This window comes from Stenella coeruleoalba, assembly GCF_951394435.1.
Source record: "Stenella coeruleoalba genome assembly, contig: scaffold_39, whole genome shotgun sequence".
In the NCBI taxonomy this organism is placed as follows: Eukaryota; Metazoa; Chordata; class Mammalia; order Artiodactyla; family Delphinidae; genus Stenella; species Stenella coeruleoalba.
The window spans coordinates 2,531,907-2,551,542 of record NW_027646400.1 but is presented as its reverse complement, the minus strand read 5'-3'; the positions used below and the strand labels follow the sequence as shown (position 1 = coordinate 2,551,542).

General features: G+C 44.9%; 1 long non-coding RNA gene across 6 annotated transcripts in view; it reads right to left on the bottom strand.

Annotated features, from left to right (window-relative positions):
- LOC307181137 overlaps positions 1-19,636 on the bottom strand; it is a 3,028,377-nt gene that overhangs the window by 621,454 nt on the left and 2,387,287 nt on the right. The gene's annotated exons all lie outside the window — the stretch shown is intronic.

Below are 19,636 nucleotides of genomic sequence, written 5' to 3'. Positions count from 1 at the left end.
GACCCTTTGAAGTCATATTGCATGGTACCCATTCCACGGGTCTCAACTCTCCAGGTTTCAGGTATTCTTTCTTTAGCTAAAACATGCATGTGGAACCCAGAGTATGATCAACCATGTGAACGGGAGACGTGTTCAAATATGTCTCAGTTTTCCTCCCCTGGTACTCGGGTGCAACATTCCAGACGCTTTACTAACACTCTCCCGACTTGGAGAGTCAGTCCCTTTAACCTCGTGTTTGGCCCAGTTTGCAATTTCTGTGGAAGATGAACAGGAATAGCGAGAACCAATGAGAGGCTAGCTGCAGGTGTCTGGACGGGCAAATTTAACTCTCATTTCCCACCAGGAAGAGGAATTAACCAAAGGCTCAGCGTGCCGGGCCGGAACCAGATTAGGGCCTGAAGCCATCCTGCGGTGTTGCGGCCAGCTCAAAAGAAAGCGAGTTGAAGAAAGGAGCTCAGGGGCACTGTAATTCACAAACCTGCAGAGTTATAAATGACAGCTATCGTCCAAAAATAGACTGAAGTAAGGCTGCCGAGAGGACTTGAAAGCGGGGCAGAATTGCAGGAAACCGATTTCAGGAGGTAGACTGGAATTGCATTGAAAGCATAGGAAAAGAGGCAGAACGTCCACAATGATGCACTTGGCCAAAAAGGGCGTATGCGTTTTTTCCTGAATATATTCAGGAAAAAACGCATACGCCCTTTTTGGCCAACCAAGCAAGCTTGCAAAGGAAATCTGCACTACAATGAAGTCTCACTTCCCCCCGGTCAAAAGGGCCATCTGAAAAAAGGGTAAAATCCAGAAAGGCAGGACAAGCCATGGAGAACTGGGAGCCTTGTTATGCTGATGGGCGGGATGTAAATTGCCAACAGACACTCGGGAGAAGTGTATGGTGTTTCCTTAAACATCTAAAAAACAAAGCAACAGAGCCTAGGGCACTGCCACTTATGGTCCTATAGCTTAGGGAAATTAAAATCAAAAAGACACAGCCACCCCAAAGTTTGGGATGCCTCTGTTTACAAGAACTTCGTTTACAGTACAAGTTCAACATCGCAGAAAGTGAAAAATGGATAAAGAAGTTGTGGTATTTACTTACAAAGCAATATCACTCAGCAATGAAATCTATGTCATCAGGGCCTTAGCAGCACAATGAGTGGATTCAGGTATGATGATTCTAACTGAAATAAGTCACACAGAAAAAGAAACATCATAAGATATCAGTAATACACGGAATGTAAACTTGGCTACACAGGAACTGAATTACAGAACAGAACAGGGTCTCAAATTTAGAAAACCAACTTATGCTTGCTTAAGGGTAAAGGTGAGTTGGGGTGCTGCATAAAACCAGAGATTGAAATGAGCACAGATAAAGTTCCTTAAGCCAAATATGGAATAGACAAGAGCTACTCCTTGCTCAACGAAATGGACTCAACACCGCATATTAAACGCCTAAGAATGTACCTGACTAGTAAGTATCTTAAAACCTATGGATTGCTATGTCTCCGAAAGAGAATCAAGCATGTGTACAGGGGCATAAACGCAGCAGTGATAGGATTGGAGAGGTTCGTGAGCAAATGAAGACCCTTTGAAGTCATATTGCATGGTACCCATTCCACGGGTTTCAACTACCCAGGTTTTAGGTATTCTTCCTTCAGCTAAAACATGCATGTGGAACCCAGAGTATGATCAACCATGTGAACGGGAGACGTGTTCAAATATGTCTCAGTTTTCGTACCCTGGTCCTCGGGTGCAACATTCCAGACGCTTTACTAACACTCTCCCCACTTGCAGAGTCAGCGCCTTTAACCTCCTGTTTGGCACAGTTTGCAATTTCTGCGGAAGATGAACAGGAATAGCGAGAACCAATGAGAGACTAGCTGGAGGTGTCTGGACGGGCAAATTTAACTCTCATTTCCCACCAGGAAGAGGAAATAACCAAAGGCTCAGCATGCCGTACCGGAACCAGATTAGGGCCTGAAGCCATCCTGCGGTGTTGCGGCCAGCTCAAAAGAAAGCGAGTTGAAGAAAGGAGCTCAGGGGCACTGTAATTCACAAACCTGCAGAGTTATAAATGACAGCTATCGTCCAAAAATAGACTGAAGTAAGGCTGCCGAGAGGACTTGAAAGCGGGGCAGAATTGCAGGAAACCGATTTCAGGAGGTAGACTGGAATTGCATTGAAAGCATAGGAAAAGAGGCAGAACGTCCACAATGATGCACTTGGCCAAAAAGGGCGTATGCGTTTTTTCCTGAATATATTCAGGAAAAAACGCATACGCACTTTTTGGCCAACCAAGCAAGCTTGCAAAGGAAATCTGCACTACAATGAAGTCTCACTTCCCCCCGGTCAAAAGGGCCATCTGAAAAAAGGGTAAAATCCAGAAAGGCAGGACAAGCCATGGAGAACTGGGAGCCTTGTTATGCTGATGGGCGGGATGTAAATTGCCAACAGACACTCGGGAGAAGTGTATGGTGTTTCCTTAAACATCTAAAAAACAAAGCAACAGAGCCTAGGGCACTGCCACTTATGGTCCTATAGCTTAGGGAAATTAAAATCAAAAAGACACAGCCACCCCAAAGTTTGGGATGCCTCTGTTTACAAGAACTTCGTTTACAGTACAAGTTCAACATCGCAGAAAGTGAAAAATGGATAAAGAAGTTGTGGTATTTACTTACAAAGCAATATCACTCAGCAATGAAATCTATGTCATCAGGCCCTTAGCAGCACAATGAGTGGATTCACGTATGATGATTCTAACTGAAATAAGTCACACAGAAAAAGAAACATCATAAGATATCAGTAATACACGGAATGTAAACTTGGCTACACAGGAACTGAATTACAGAACAGAACAGGGTCTCAAATTTAGAAAACCAACTTATGCTTGCTTAAGGGGAAAGGTGAGTTGGGGTGCTGCATAAAACCAGAGATTGAAATGAGCACAGATAAAGTTCCTTAAGCCAAATATGGAATAGACAAGAGCTACTCCTTGCTCAACGAAATGGACTCAACACCGCATATTAAACGCCTAAGAATGTACCTGACTAGTAAGTATCTTAAAACCTATGGATTGCTATGTCTCCGAAAGAGAATCAAGCATGTGTACAGGGGCATAAACGCAGCAGTGATAGGATTGGAGAGGTTCTTGAGCAAATGAAGACCCTTTGAAGTCATATTGCATGGTACCCATTCCACGGGTTTCAACTACCCAGGTTTAAGGTATTCTTCCTTCAGCTAAAACATGCATGTGGAACCCAAGTATGATCAACCATGTGATCGGGAGACGTGTTCAAATATGTCTCAGTTTTCGTACCCTGGTACTCGGGTGCAACATTCCAGACGCTTTTCTAACACTCTCCCGACTTGGAGAGTCAGTCCCTTTAACCTCCTGTTTGGCCCAGTTTGCAATTTCTGCGGAAGATGAACAGGAATAGCGAGAACCAATGAAAGAATAGCTGGAGGTGTCTGGTTGGGCAAATTTAACTCTCATTTCCCACCAGGAAGAGGAAATAACCAAAGGCTCAGCGTGCCGTGCCGGAACAAGATTAGGGCCTGAAGCCATCCTGCGGTGTTGCGGCCAGGTCACAAGAAAGCGAGTTGAAGAAACGAGCTCAGGGGCACTGTAATTCACAAACCTGCAGAGTTATAAATGAGAGCTATCGTCCAAAAATAGACTGAAGTAAGGCTGCCAAGAGGACTTGAAAGCGGGGCAGAATTGCAGGAAACCGATTTCAGGAGGTAGACTGGAATTGCATTGAAAGCATAGGAAAAGAGGCAGAACGTCCACAATGATGCACTTGGCCAAAAAGGGCGTATGCGTTTTTTCCTGAATATATTCAGGAAAAAACGCATACGCCCTTTTTGGCCAACCAAGCAAGCTTGCAAAGGAAATCTGCACTACAATGAAGTCTCACTTCCCCCCGGTCAAATGGGCCATCTGAAAAAAGTGTAAAATCCAGAAAGGCAGGACAGGCCATGGAGAACTGGGAGCCTTGTTATGCTGATGGGCGGGATGTAAATTGCCAACAGACACTCAGGAGAAGTGTATGGTGTTTCCTGAAACATCTAAAAAACAAAGCAACAGAGCCTAGGGCACTTCCACTTATGGTCCTATAGCTTAGGGAAATTAAAATCAAAAAGACACAGCCACCCCAAAGTTTGGGACGCCTCCTTTTACAAGAACCTCGTTTACCGTACAAGTTCAATATCACAGAAAGTGAAAAATGGATAAAGAACTTGTGGTACTTACGTACAATGCAGTATCACTCAGCAATGAAATCTATGTCATCAGGCCCGTAGCAGCATAATGAGTGGATTCAGGTACGATGATTCTAACTGAAATAAGTCACACAGAAAAAGAAACATCATAAGATATCACTAATACACGGAATGTAAACTTGGCTACACAGGAACTGCATTCCAAAACAGAACAGGGTCTCAAATTTAGAAAACCAACTTATGCTTGCTTAAGGGGAAAGGTGAGTTGGGGTGCTGCATAAAACCAGAGATTGAAATGAGAACAGATAAAGTTCCTTAAGCCAAATATGGAATAGACAAGAGCTACTCCTTGCTCAACAAAATGGACACAAAACCCCATATTAAATGCCTAAGAATGTACCTGACTAGTAAGTATCTTAAAACCTATGGATTGCTATGTCTCCAAAAGAGAATCAAGCGTGTGTACAGGGGCATAAACGCAGCAGTGATAGGATTGGAGAGGTTCGGTGAGCAAATGAAGACCCTTTGAAGTCATATTGCATGGTACCCATTACACGGGTCTCAGCTCTCCAGGTTTAAGGTATTCTTCCTTCAGCTAAAACATGCATGTGGAACCCAGAATATGATCAACCATGTGAACGGGAGACGTGTTCAAATATGTCTCAGTTTTCGTACCCTGGTACTCAGGTGCAACATTCCAGACGCTTTACTAACACTCTCCCGACTTGGAGAGTCAGTCCCTTTAACCTCCTGTTTGGCCCAGTTTGCAATTTCTGCGGAAGATGAACAGGAATAGCGAGAACCAATGAGAGGCTAGCTGGAGGTGTCTGGACGGGCAAATTTAAGTCTCATTTCCCACCAGGAAGGGGAATTAACCAAAGGCTCAGCATGCCGGGCCGGAACCAGATTAGGGCCTGAAGCCATCCTGCGGTGTTGCGGCCAGGTCACAAGAAAGCGAGTTGAAGAAAGGAGCTCAGGGGCACTGTAATTCACAAACCTGCAGAGTTATAAATGAGAGGTATCGTCCAAAAATAGACTGAAGTAAGGCTGCCAAGAGGACTTGAAAGCGGGGCAGAATTGCAGGAAACCGATTTCAGGAGGTAGACTGGAATTGCATTGAAAGCATAGGAAAAGAGGCAGAACGTCCACAATGATGCACTTGGCCAAAAAGGGCGTATGCGTTTTTTCCTGAATATATTCAGGAAAAAACGCATTCGCCCTTTTTGGCCAACCAAGCAGGCTTGCAAAGGAAATCGGCACTACAATGAAGTCTCACTTCCCCGCGGTCAAAAGGGACATCTGAAAAAAGTGTAAAATCCAGAAAGGCAACAGGCATTGAGAACTGGGAGCCTTGTTATGCTGATGGGCGGGATGTAAATTGCCAACAGACACTCAGGAGAAGTGTATGGTGTTTCCTGAAACATCTAAAAAACAAAGCAACAGAGCCTAGGGCACTTCCACTTATGGTCCTATAGCTTAGGGAAATTAAAATCAAAAAGACACAGCCACCCCAAAGTTTGCGACGCCTCTGTTTACAAGAACCTCGTTTACCGTACAAGTTCAATATCACAGAAAGTGAAAAATGGATAAAGAACTTGTGGTACTTACGTACAATGCAGTATCACTCAGCAATGAAATCTATGTCATCAGGCCCGTAGCAGCATAATGAGTGGATTCAGGTACGATGATTCTAACTGAAATAAGTCACACAGAAAAAGAAACATCATAAGATATCACTAATACACGGAATGTAAAGTTGGCTACACAGGAACTGCATTCCAAAACAGAACAGGGTCTCAAATTTAGAAAACCAACTTATGCTTGCTTAAGGGGAAAGGTGAGTTGGGGTGCTGCATAAAACCAGAGATTGAAATGAGAACAGATAAAGTTCCTTAAGCCAAATATGGAATAGACAAGAGCTACTCCTTGCTCAACAAAATGGACACAAAACCCCATATTAAACGCCTAAGAATGTACCTGACTAGTAAGTATCTTAAAACCTATGGATTGCTATGTCTCCAAAAGAGAATCAAGCGTGTGTACAGGGGCATAAACGCAGCAGTGATAGGATTGGAGAGGTTCGGTGAGCAAATGAAGACCCTTTGAAGTCATATTGCATGGTACCCATTACACGGGTCTCAGCTCTCCAGGTTTAAGGTATTCTTCCTTCAGCTAAAACATGCATGTGGAACCCAGAGTATGATCAACCGTGTGAACGGGAGACGTGTTCAAATATGTCTCAGTTTTCGTACCATGGTACTCAGGTGCAACATTCCAGACGCTTTACTAACACTCTCCCGACTTGGAGAGTCAGTCCCTTTAACCTCCTGTTTGGCCCAGTTTGCAATTTCTGCGGAAGATGAACAGGAATAGCGAGAACCAATGAGAGGCTAGCTGGAGGTGTCTGGACGGGCAAATTTAAGTCTCATTTCCCACCAGGAAGGGGAATTAACCAAAGGCTCAGCATGCCGGGCCGGAACCAGATTAGGGCCTGAAGCCATCCTGCGGTGTTGCGGCCAGGTCACAAGAAAGCGAGTTGAAGAAAGGAGCTCAGGGGCACTGTAATTCACAAACCTGCAGAGTTATAAATGAGAGGTATCGTCCAAAAATAGACTGAAGTAAGGCTGGCAAGAGGACTTGAAAGCGGGGCAGAATTGCAGGAAACCGATTTCAGGAGGTAGACTGGAATTGCATTGAAAGCATAGGAAAAGAGGCAGAACGTCCACAATGATGCACTTGGCCAAAAAGGGCGTATGCGTTTTTTCCTGAATATATTCAGGAAAAAACGCATAGGCCCTTTTTGGCCAACCAAGCAAGCTTGTAAAGGAAATCGGCACTACAATGAAGTCTCACTTCCCCCCGGTCAAAAGGGACATCTGAAAAAAGTGTAAAATCCAGAAAGGCAACAGGCATTGAGAACTGGGAGCCTTGTTATGCTGATGGGCGGGATGTAAATTGCCAACAGACACTCAGGAGAAGTGTATGGTGTTTCCTGAAACATCTAAAAAACAAAGCAACAGAGCCTAGGGCACTTCCACTTATGGTCCTATAGCTTCGGGAAATTAAAATCAAAAAGACACAGCCAGCCCAAAGTTTGTGACGCCTCTGTTTACAAGAACCTCGTTTACTGTACAAGTTCAATATCACAGAAAGTGAAAAATGGATAAAGAACTTGTGGTACTTACGTACAATGCAGTATCACTCAGCAATGAAATCTATGTCATCAGGCCCGTAGCAGCATAATGAGTGGATTCAGGTACGATGATTCTAACTGAAATAAGTCACACAGAAAAAGAAACATCATAAGATATCACTAATACACGGAATGTAAACTTGGCTACACAGGAACTGCATTCCGAAACAGAACAGGGTCTCAAATTTAGAAAACCAACTTATGCTTGCTTAAGGGGAAAGGTGAGTTGGGGTGCTGCATAAAACCAGAGATTGAAATGAGCACAGATAAAGTTCCTTAAGCCAAATATGGAATAGACAAGAGCTACTCCTTGCTCAACGAAATGGACTCAACACCGCATATTAAACGCCTAAGAATGTACCTGACTAGTAAGTATCATAAAACCTATAGATTGCTATGTCTCCGAAAGAGAATAAAGCATGTGTACAGGGGCATAAACGCAGCAGTGATAGGATTGGAGAGGTTCGGTGAGCAAATGAAGACCCTTTGAAGTCATATTGCATGGTACCCATTACACGGGTCTCAACTCTCCAGGTTTAAGGTATTCTTCCTTCAGCTAAAACATGCATGTGGAACCCAGAGTATGATCAACCATGTGAACGGGAGACGTGTTCAAATATGTCTCAGTTTTCCTCCCCTGGTACTCGGGTGCAACATTCCAGACGCTTTACTAGCACTCTCCCGACTTGGAGAGTCAGTCCCTTTAACTTCCTGTTTGGCCCAGTTTGCAATTTCTGCGGAAGATGAACAGGAATAGCGAGAACCAATGAGAGGCTAGCTGGAGGTGTCTGGACGGGCAAATTTAACTCTCATTTCCCACCAGGAAGAGGAATTAACCAAAGGCTCAGCATGCCGGGCCGGAACCAGATTAGGGCCTGAAGCCATCCTGCGGTGTTGCGGCCAGCTCACAAGAAAGCGAGTTGAAGAAAGGAGCTCAGGGACACTGCAATTGACAAACCAGCAGAGTTATAAATGACAGCTATCGTCCAAAAATAGACTGAAGTAAGGCTGCCAAGAGGACTTGAAAGTGGGGCAGAATTGCAGGAAACCGATTTCAGGAGGTAGACTGGAATTGCATTGAAAGCATAGGAAAAGAGGCAGAACATCCACAATGATGCACTTGGCCAAAAAGGGCGTATGCGTTTTTTCCTGAATATATTCAGGAAAAAACGCATACGCCCTTTTTGGCCAACCAAGCAAGCTTGCAAAGGAAATCTGCACTACAATGAAGTCTCACTTCCCCCCGGTCAAAAGTGCCATCTGAAAAAAGTGTAAAATCCAGAAAGGCAACAGGCCATGGAGAACTGGGAGCCTTGTTATGCTGATGGGTGGGATGTAAATTGCCAACAGCCACTCCGGAGAAGTGTATGGTGTTTCCTGAAACATCTAAAAAACAAAGCAACAGAGCCTAGTGCACTTCCACTTATGGTCCTATAGCTTAGGGAAATGAAAATCAAAAAGACACAGCCACCCCAAAGTTTGGGACGCCTCTGTTTACAAGAACCTCGTTTACCGTACAAGTTCAATATCACAGAAAGTGAAAAATGGATAAAGAATTTGTGGTACTCATGTACAAAGCAATATCACTCAGCAATGAAATCTATGTCACCAGGCCCGTAGCAGCATAATGAGTGGATTCGGGTATGGTGATTCTAACTGAAATAAGTCTAACAGAAAAAGAAACATCAAAAAATATCACTAATACATGGAATTTAAACTTGGCTACAGAGGAACTGAATTACAAAACAGAACAGGGTCTCAAATTTAGAAAACCAACTTATGCTTGCTTAAGTGGAAAGGTGAGTTGGGGTGCTGCATAAAACCAGAGACTGAAATGAGCAAAGAAAAAGTTCCTTAAGCCAAATATGGAATAGACAAGAGCTACTCGTTGCTCAACGAAATGGACTCCACACCCCATATTAAACGCCTAAGAATATAACTGACTAGTAAGTATCGTAAAACCTATGGATTGCTATGTCTCCAAAAGAGAATCAAGCATGTGTACAAGGGTCATAAACGCAGCAGTGATAGGATTGGAGAGATTCGGTGAGCAAATGAAGACCCTTTGAAGTCATATTGCATGGTACCCATTCCACGGGTCTCAACTCTCCAGGTTTAAGGTATTCTTTCTTCAGCTAAAACATGCATGTGGAACCCAGAGTATGATCAACCGTGTGATCGGGAGACATGTTCAAATATGTCTCAGTTTTCATCCCCTGGTACTTCGGTGCAACATTCCAGACGCTTTACTAACACTCTCCCCACTTGGAGAGTCAGTGCCTTTAACCTCCTGTTTGGCCCAGTTTGCAATTTCTGCGGAAGATGTACAGGAATAGGGAGAACCAATGAGAGACAAGCGGGAGGTGTCTGGATTGGCAAATTTAACTCTAATTTCCAACCAGGAAGAGGAATTAACCAAAGGCTCAGCGTGCCATGCCGGAACCAGATTAGGGCCTGAAGCCATCCTGCGGTGTTGCGGCCAGGTCACAAGAAAGCGAGTTGAAGAAAGGAGCTCAGGGGCACTGTAATTCACAAACCTGCAGAGTTATAAATGACAGCTATCGTCCAAAAATATACTGAAGTAAGGCTGCCAAGAGGACTTGAAAGCGGGGCAGAATTGCAGGAAACCGATTTCAGGAGGTAGACTGGAATTGCATTGAAAGCATAGGAAAAGAGGCAGAACGTCCACAATGATGCACTTGGCCAAAAAGTGCGTATGCGTTTTTTCCTGAATATATTCAGGAAAAAACGCATACGCCCTTTTTGGCCAACCAAGCAAGCTTGCAAAGGAAATCTGCACTACAATGAAGTCTCACTTCCCCCCGGTCAAAAGGGCCATCTGAAAAAAGTGTAAAATCCAGAAAGGCAGGACAGGCCATGGAGGACTGGGAGCCTTGTTATGCTGATGGGCGGGATGTAAATTGCCAACAGACACTCGGGAGAAGTGTATGGTGTTTCCTGAAACATCTAAAAAACAAAGCAACAGAGCCTAGGGCACTGCCACTTATGGTCCTATAGCTTAGGGAAATTAAAATCAAAAAGACACAGCCACCCCAATGTTTGGGACGCCTATGTTTACAAGAACCTCGTTTACCGTACAAGTTCAATATCACAGAAAGTGAAAAATGGATAAAGAACTTGTGGTACTTACGTACAATGCAATATCACTCAGCAATGAAATCTATGTCATCAGGCCCGTAGCAGCATAATGAGTGGATTCAGGTACGATGATTCTAACTGAAATAAGTCACACAGAAAAAGAAACATCAAAAGATATCACTAATACATGGAATGTAAACTTGGCTACACAGGAACTGAATTCCAAAACAGAACAGTGTCTCAAATTTAGAAAAGCAACTTCTGCTTGCTTAAGGGTAAAGGTGAGTTGGGGTGCTGCATAAAACCAGAGATTGAAATGAGCACAGATAAAGTTCCTTAAGCCAAATATGGAATAGACAAGAGCTACTCCTTGCTCAACGAAATGGACTCAACACCCCATATTAAACGCCTAAGAATGTACCTGACTAGTAAGTATCTTAAAACCTAGGGATTGCTATGTCTCCGAAAGAGAATCAAGCGTGTGTAGTGGGGCATAAATGCAGCAGTGATAGGATTGGAGAGGTTCGGTGAGCAAATGAAGACCCTTTGAAGTCATATTGCATGGTACCCATTCCATGGGTCTCAACTCTCCAGGTTTAAGGTATTCTTCCTTCAGCTAAAACATGCATGTGGAACCCAGAGTATGATCAACCGTGTGATCGGGAGACGTGTTCAAATATGTCTCAGTTTTCATACCCTGGTACTCGGGTGCAACATTCCAGACGCTTTACTAACACTCTCCCGACTTGGACAGTCAGTGCCTTTAACCTCCTGTTTGGCCCAGTTTGCAATTTCTGCGGAAGATGAACAGGAATAGGGAGAACCAATGAGAGACTAGCTGGAGGTGTCTGGACGGGCAAATTTAACTCTCATTTCCCACTAGGAAGAGGAATTAACCAAAGGCTCAGCGTGCCGTGGCGGAAACAGATTAGGGCCTGAAGCCATCCTGCAGTGTTGCGGCCAGCTCACAAGAAAGTGAGTTGAAGAAAGGAGCTCAGGGGCTCTGTAATTCACAAACCTGCAGAGTTATAAATGACAGCTATCGTCCAAAAATATACTGAAGTAAGGCTGCCAAGAGGACTTGAAAGCGGGGCAGAATTGCAGGATATCGATTTCAGGAGGTAGACTGGAATTGCATTGAAAGCGTAGGAAAAGAGGCAGAACGTCCACAATGATGCACTTGGCCAAAAGGGCATATGCGTTTTTTCCTGAATATATTCAGGAAAAAACGCATACGCCCTTTTTGGCCAACCAAGCAAGCTTGCAAAGGAAATCTGCACTACAATGAAGTCTCACTTCCCCCCGGTCAAAAGGGCCATCAGAATAAAGTGTAAAATCCAGAAAGGCAGGACAGGCCATGGAGAACTGGGAGCCTTGTTATGCTGATGGGCGGGATGTAAATTGCCAACAGACACTCGGGAGAAGTGTATGGTGTTTCCTGAAACATGTAAAAAACAAAGCAACAGAGCCTAGGGCACTTCCACTTATGGTCCTATAGCTTAGGGAAATTAATATCAAAAAGACACAGCAACCCCAAAATTTGGGACGGCTCTTTTTACAGGAATCTCTTCTACGGCACAAGTTAAATATCCCAGAGAGCAAATAATGGATAAAGAAGTTGCGGTACTTCTGTACAACAGAATACCACTCAGCAATGAAATCTATGTCACCAGGCCTGTACCAGCATAATGAGTGGATTGAGGCACGATGATTCTAAGTGAAATAAGTCACACAGAAAAAGAAACATCATAAGGTATCACTAATACACGGAATGTGAACTTGGCTACACATGAACTGAATTACAAAACAGAACAGGGTCTCAAGTTTAGAAAACCAACTTATGCCTGCTTAAGGGGGAAGGTGAGTTGGGGTGCTGCATAAAAGCAGAGTTTGAAATTAGCACAGATACCGTTCCATAAGCCAAATATGTAATAGACAAGAGCTACCCCTTGCTCAACGAAATGGATTCAACAATGAGGTATCACCTCACACCTGGTAGAATAGGCATCATTGAAAATCTACAAACAAAAAATGCTGGAAAGGGTGTGGAGAAAAGGAACCCTCTTCCACTATTGTTGGGAATATAAATTGATACAGTCATTATGGAGAACAATATGGAATTTCTTAAGAAACTAACAATAGAATTACCATATGATACAGCAATCCCAGTACTGGACATATACCCAGACAAAACCATAAATCAAAATGAGTCATTCACCGCAATGTTCATTGCATCACTATTTACAATATCGAGGTAATGGAAGCAACCTAAATGCCCACAGACAGACGAATGCATAAAGCTGTGGTACATATATAAAATGGAATATTACTAAGCCATGAAAAGGAATGAAATTGGGTCATTTGTAGAGACGTCGATGGATCTAGAGACTGTCATACAGAGTGAAGTAAGTCAGAAAGAGAAAAACAAATCTTGTATATTCATGCATATATGTGGAACCTAGAAAAACTGTACAGATTAACCATTTTGCAAGGCATAAACAGAGCAACAGATGTAGACAACAAACGTATGGACAACAAGGGGGGAAAGCTGTTGGGGGGGTGGTGGTGGGAGGAGTTGAGAGACTGGGATTGGCATGTATACATTTATATGTATAAAATAGATAACCAATAAGAACCTGCTGTATAAAAATATAAAATAAAATTCAAAATTAAAAAGAAGTAAAATTTAAAAAATAAAACAGAAAAAACAATTATTCCCTGCACATACATGTATTTATATGAATAAATTATTTCCATGCTTATATCTGTAAATACAAAAAAGAGGAATAAAATCTACCTTGAACCAAAAACGAAAAAGAGAAAAAAAACACAGAACCCACCAGTTCCACAGAGGAAAACCGTATCAGGGCACTTGCTCCAGTTGTAAACAATTCTGAAGTTGGTCAGTGGTGGGGAATCGTCTCCCATTCAGCCAGCAGCCCCCACGCAACAAGCGTCCTCATTGCAAAGCTGGGGCACCGTGCCGAGGCATCTGTGAGTAAACGTGAGCTGAGCCCCAGGCCAGTTGCTGCTGAACTATTCCCACCCGTCCCAGGTAAAACACCTGAATATATACAAGGACTTGAAAGCCTAGAGGAAGGGCCATAGAGCCACACGAGTGACAGCATGCCGGCCGACTTGGTGCCTGCAGGCCAGCCAGGATGGTCCTGGCCCTGGGTGCTCTTCTGGAAGATTTCCATTTCCCTGCCTGAGATACCCGTCCTGTCCCTGCCCCCACTGCTTTTTTCCTTCCTCACCTCTGCCCAGGGAGAAATTCCAGCAGCAGGTATGGGTGACACATCCTCTTCTTTAGCAGGTGGCAGCCTGGCAACTGCTGCAGAAAGTCCAGCAGAGCCCCACTCACACTGGGCCACCCACAAAGCCGTGGCCTCTCACTCCCTCCCACCAGCCCAGCCCCGAGACTGCTGACAGGGCAGAGAAAATGGCGTCAGGCACGGCTGCAGGGGCTCTTGCTGCCTGGAGTGGTATTTATATTGATCTCAACCCAGGCACACCTGGGGAGGGCTGGCCGGCACGGTAAGGCTGCCCAGGTCAGCCAATCATCACCCCTCAGGGGCTCACAGTTGCAGAAAATGGAACTTGCTGAACCGGCCAGGTCCAAGGAACAGGTGTGGGCTCCTGAGAGTCAGGATAGACAAGGGGCTGCAGCTTTGGCTTGTTTTCTAATCATTTTATCTGGCCCATGAGTGGGAGACAACTTCAAGAAAACCCTCTCCTAATGAGAGGAACCCAGGAGTCAGGCAGAGGAGGGGTGGGTGGTGGTTGGAGACAGAGGCCTGGTGCCCCGGGTGCAGTGGAAGTCTCTGGAAGACCAGGTGGAGGGAGGCCTCACGGAGTGATGCCCAGGGTCACAGACCTGTCGCAGCTGCTGTTTGTTAGTTCAAGTCCTGCTCTGAGGTGCTCTGTGTCAGCTCTGAGCGACAGGTGAGCTGGGGGTGCTCTGCAATGAGGGCTATGTGCACGGTTCCTGTGTGCCCAGCCCTGCCACGGTACCTGCAAGGGTAGCTCTGTATCCTGGGAGGGGCCTGACCACGAGAGCCCCGTGGGCTGGGGTGGGGGTGGGGTACCTGCCCAGGTGAGCTCCATATTCTGGGATTGGTCTGACCACGAGAGCCCCATGGGCTGCTGGGGACCTGGTAAAGGATGTCAGGACAGTCAGTGAAGCCACCGAGGATATACCTCCAGTTGCTCCTAATTCCTACACCCTGCTGGTCATTCTACCAACCACCAGGACATGGTATTCTGTATTAGTCTTCAATGATGCCTTCTTTTGTATTCCATTAGTCCCAGAGTCACAAGAAATTTTGGCTTGTGAGTGGCAGGACTCAACATACAACTAAAACAATACTTCCGGGCCGTCTGGCCCCAAGGGTGCAAAAATTCCCACACCATCTTTGGGGAAAGCTTAGCTAAAGACCTAAAAGTTCTACCTCTGGAAAAGGAAACCCTCCTTCAATATGCAGACGACATTCTGATCACCAGCCCTACTAAGGAGGCCTCTGAACTACCAAGCCAATAAAGGATAGAAGTTGTCCAAGAAAAAGCTCAAATATCACAGACTGCGGTGACCTGCCTGGGCTTCATTCTCACAGAAGGTCAGAGAAGCCCATCCCAGGAAAGGGAAGAAACCATTTTCAGCCTTACCCCTTTCTAAAACTAGAAGACAGCTTAGGGGTTCCTGGGGAGGCCAGGGTTTGCTGCTTCTGGATCCCTAACTACAGTCTACTAGCTGGGCCTCTATATGAAACACTGAAAGGAAAAGATGATGATCCTTTTGAATAGAATCCAGAAGTGGCCTTTCAAGAATGGAAAGAGCAGTCAATTCAGACCCTTGCCCTGGAACTCCCTAATTTAGCTAAACCCTTTGACCTTTACATTCCCGGTGAAAGGTGAATCGCCATTGGAGAATTAGTGCAAAAACTGGGACCACTTGAAATGGAACAATGCAAGAATGCCATCCAGGTAGGATAAACTACGGTCACTAAGGGGCTTGGCCCACTGCCACATCTGGCCAAGATACTGGCGGTATCTAAAAACCTGGAAATCAGCAGCCCAAAAGGCCACCTCCCTCCTAAGGGAAAAGGACCCCACGTGGTGATCCTAACCACCAACCATGCCCTGAAGTTGCAGGGTTCGCTCCGTGGGCACACCGACCTCGAGTGAGGAGGCCCTCCAACTCCAACATCCAGAGAGATAACCGGGGGCAACAGGGCACCATGACGACTCGTGTGAACATCACTTGACCTGGAGTTTCTCTCATAAAACAACAAGAGTGTGTCCCAAAAGAGTAGACTACTGCTTGCAGGACTTACTGCACCCAGAGGGGAGCTAATAATCTTGGCGGGGGAACAGTATACCACACTGTCACCATAGAAAAGCCTACAGACACCGTGATGATGGTGGCCAATAAGACCGGCTGGACTCCTGTTTACTTCAAAAGGCTGTTGACTCAGTAGCCATCATGGTCCTTGATCACCACTGACCCTGGACTGTCTGGGAGTTGAGCGGGCAGGGCTCTGACACCTGGTGCTGTTTGTACGTTAATTCAGGGGCCTAACTGAAGAAAGCGCAGACTACTGGTCAGAGCATCTAGGCTGGCAGAGACGGTCAGCCTAAGGTGGCCGAACAAATGTGGGGCGGGGTGAAACCGGCCCCCACAGCGTCTCTGCACATCTCTTTCCTGGACCCTTAAAGGTCATTAGAATCTATAACACTTCCAATGCTGGTGCTCAGGTGGACGAGCAGGGAGGCAGGGGTCCTGGGGACAATCAACGTCACCGGGAGGCTGCTGGGGAGAAGCTCTGACCCTCGCCCCAGGGTATGAGGGCTCCCAACTCAGCACTCAGCAGTTACAGAAGAAGGGTCTGCACCCTCAGCACTCCAAGAATGAGGAACGGGACAAAAGGCAGAGGAGGGGTTTGTCCCCAGCAAAGCCCATTAAAAATCCCTGGGAGATAAAAATAGAATCTGGGCAATAAAGTCAAGTCTAACCTTTTTTATCCTTTGTGCTTTGTCTAATTTCACGTGCTCCTAGGGTCCCGCATGCAGAGGTTCTACACCCGGCACTTCAGACCAGATTTCCTAGTGCAGAATGGCTGGGTCGACACCTCAGCTCCTGGGGCCCAGTGCAGACTCCACGATATAGAGCCTGAGCTACAGCCAACCTGGCCCTCGAGAGCTCCGCCGCCTCCCTCCCTCCCACTGACTCTGACAGGATCTCTACACAGCAGCCCAGCCCACAGCCCACGGGGTAGTGCATGCTCTCACCTCTCCATTCTCTGATCAAAATATAAAGTTTCCTTTGCTTGTGAACCAAACTCAGTCTCGATCTCTTGGCCCCAATGACACTGGGCAGGGGGACACTTGTTGGGGTCCACTCTGGAGGATCAATAACAGAAATTGAGACTATTGTAACCTCAATGAACAGATGTGTGAGCCAAACTGTAGTTAACATAGAACAGTGTATAAGGCTCGGGTAAAATAAGATGTTTTTAACACTTCCATTTGATATTTCCATCACTTTTTATAAGCAAGTTCAGTGAAAAGGTTTGTCTTATTTGTCAGGTCAATATTAGAGAAACGAAGTGATTTCTTTCCAAGGATGTACAGCTAATAATCTTGGTTAAACCTTCAATCTTGTTTTAAATGCTTTTCCATTGAAAATGATACCTCTCTTTCAGCTCCCCCATTTCTGAGAAGTATAAAATCTTATAATTTATTATTACCAAAGGGGAAAGGTGGGAGGAGGGATAAATTAACAGTTTGGAATGAACACATACACACTGCTATGTATAAAATAGATCATCAACAAGGAACTACTGTATAGCACAGGGAACTACACTCAACATTTTGCAATAACCTATAAGGGGAAATAATCTGAAAAAGAATAGATATTTTTATTGACATCATCTATCAATGACAGTTAAAGTGTAGCCTAAGGGAAGCTGGTGGTGAGTGCTTCTGACCCTGAAGACTTCAATCATCTAAAGTTTGGACTCTGCCTACTCCCCAAGGCCCTTAATGAACATATGTGTAGCCGTAGCTTAAAAACTTCCCCAGTTTGGGTTTCGGGGAGACACTGATTTTGAAAAAGCCCTGGTGTTCTCCTTACATGAATGGGACTCTTCCTACTGCTAAAACATGTCTGTCACACCCAGAGGATGGTATACCGTCTGATCGGGAAGAGTTTGGAAAAGGCATCTCATCTCCTCATCTCCTGGTGCTCGGGTTCACCCCTCCAGCGTCTTTACTAACAGTCTCCCCACTTGGAGATGTCAGCACTGTCAACATCCTGTTGCATACAGTTTGGAATTTGTCCAGAGGATGAAGCGGAAGGATGAGGAACAATGAGAGACAAGTCCTAGGTGTTCAGACAGGCACATGTCACTCTAATTTCCAATCAGGAAGACGAATTGACCAAAGGCTAGGGTTGCCCATGGAAACAGTATAGGGCTTGAGGAAATCCCGCTGCTTTGTGGCCAGTTCCCATAAACACGAGTTGAACAATGGAACTCAGGGGCAGTAAAATTCACAAAACTGCAGAGTTGAAAATATCCATCACTGACAAATGTCTTGAGGAAAGTCAGAGAAAAGGACTTGTAAGCAAGGGAGAATGGCAGGAAAGGGATTTGAGGAGGTAGAAAGGACTCGCCATTAAGCACAAGAAAAGGAGCTGAACATTGCCAACATTGCCAACATTGCAGTTGGCCAAAAAGGGTGTATGCGTTCTTTTCTGTATATATTCAAGAAAAGGGCATACACTTTTTTAGCCAACCAAACAGGTGGGCACTGGAAGTCAATACTACAAAAGATATCACTTCGCATCAGTCAGAAGAGCCATCCTCATAAAGCGTAAACAACAGAAATGCAGGACAGGGCAACGAGAAGAGGGAGCCCTGTGAGACTTATAGTGGAAATGTATATTGCCAACGGCCATTCTGGAGAAGTGTATTGTGTTTACTAAAGCATCTAAAAAATGAGCTACAGAGCATAGGGCACTTGCACTCATGGGCGTATATCTTGGGAAAAACAAAAATCGAGAGGACACAGGCACCCCAATGTTTACCCCCTCTCTGTTTAAAAGATCCTCGACTAGGATATAACTTAAATGTCTCTGGAGGGAAAAAATGGATAGAGATGTGGTACTTAGGTAGAGTGGAATATTATTCAGCCTGGAAATCAATGAAATATGGCCAGTTGTAACGACTCCGGAGGAGTTACGTATGATCATTCTAAGTGACAGAATTCAAAAAGAAAAAGACACATATCATAAGATATCACTTAAAGGTGGAATCCAAAATGGCTACACATGAAATAAATTACAAAACAAAAACATAGTCAAATATGTAGAAAACACGCATAAGGCTGCTAAACGGGAAAGGTGGGGAGGGGTGAGGCATCATCCAGGAGGTTGAAATTAGCAAAGATACCATTCCAAATACCAAACTGATAATCAACAAGGCCTACACGGTAGCTAAAAGAACTGCACTCAGCACACTCAAGTCACCGGAAAAGAATATATACGACTGGTAAGAATCTGAAAAAGAATTTATTGATGTCTCTCTGTACGCGAATCAAGTGGATGTACAGCAGCAAGAAACAGAGCTTTGAAAATCAGCTGTAACCAATATAGTAATAAATTGAAAAAAATAAACGACAGAGAGACAGAGAAAACCTCTTACAACTTTTCCTCAGGGACGGTGATGCAACATGGATTGAACACATCTAGACCCACAGCAGGATGAGACATAAGGCTGGAAACTGTTTGCGCTAAGAGAAATGTGAGGTTGGGTGAGGAAATGCACACCCTTTAAAGTAATACTACCTGGTACCCATTCAATGGGTCCCAAATCTGCAGGTTCAAGGGATCTTCCTACAGCTAAAACATGCATGGAAAACCCAGAGGACTGTACACCATGTGATCGGGAGATGTGTCTAAAATGCACCTCATTTATCCTCTCCTGGTGCTCCTGTTCACCATTCCAGCCACGCTACTTAGAATCTCCCCACTTGGAGAATCAGCACATTTAAACTTCTGTTTCACACATTTTGCAAATTGTGAGGAGGATGAACGGGAAGAGGGGGAACCAATGAGAGAAGAGTTGT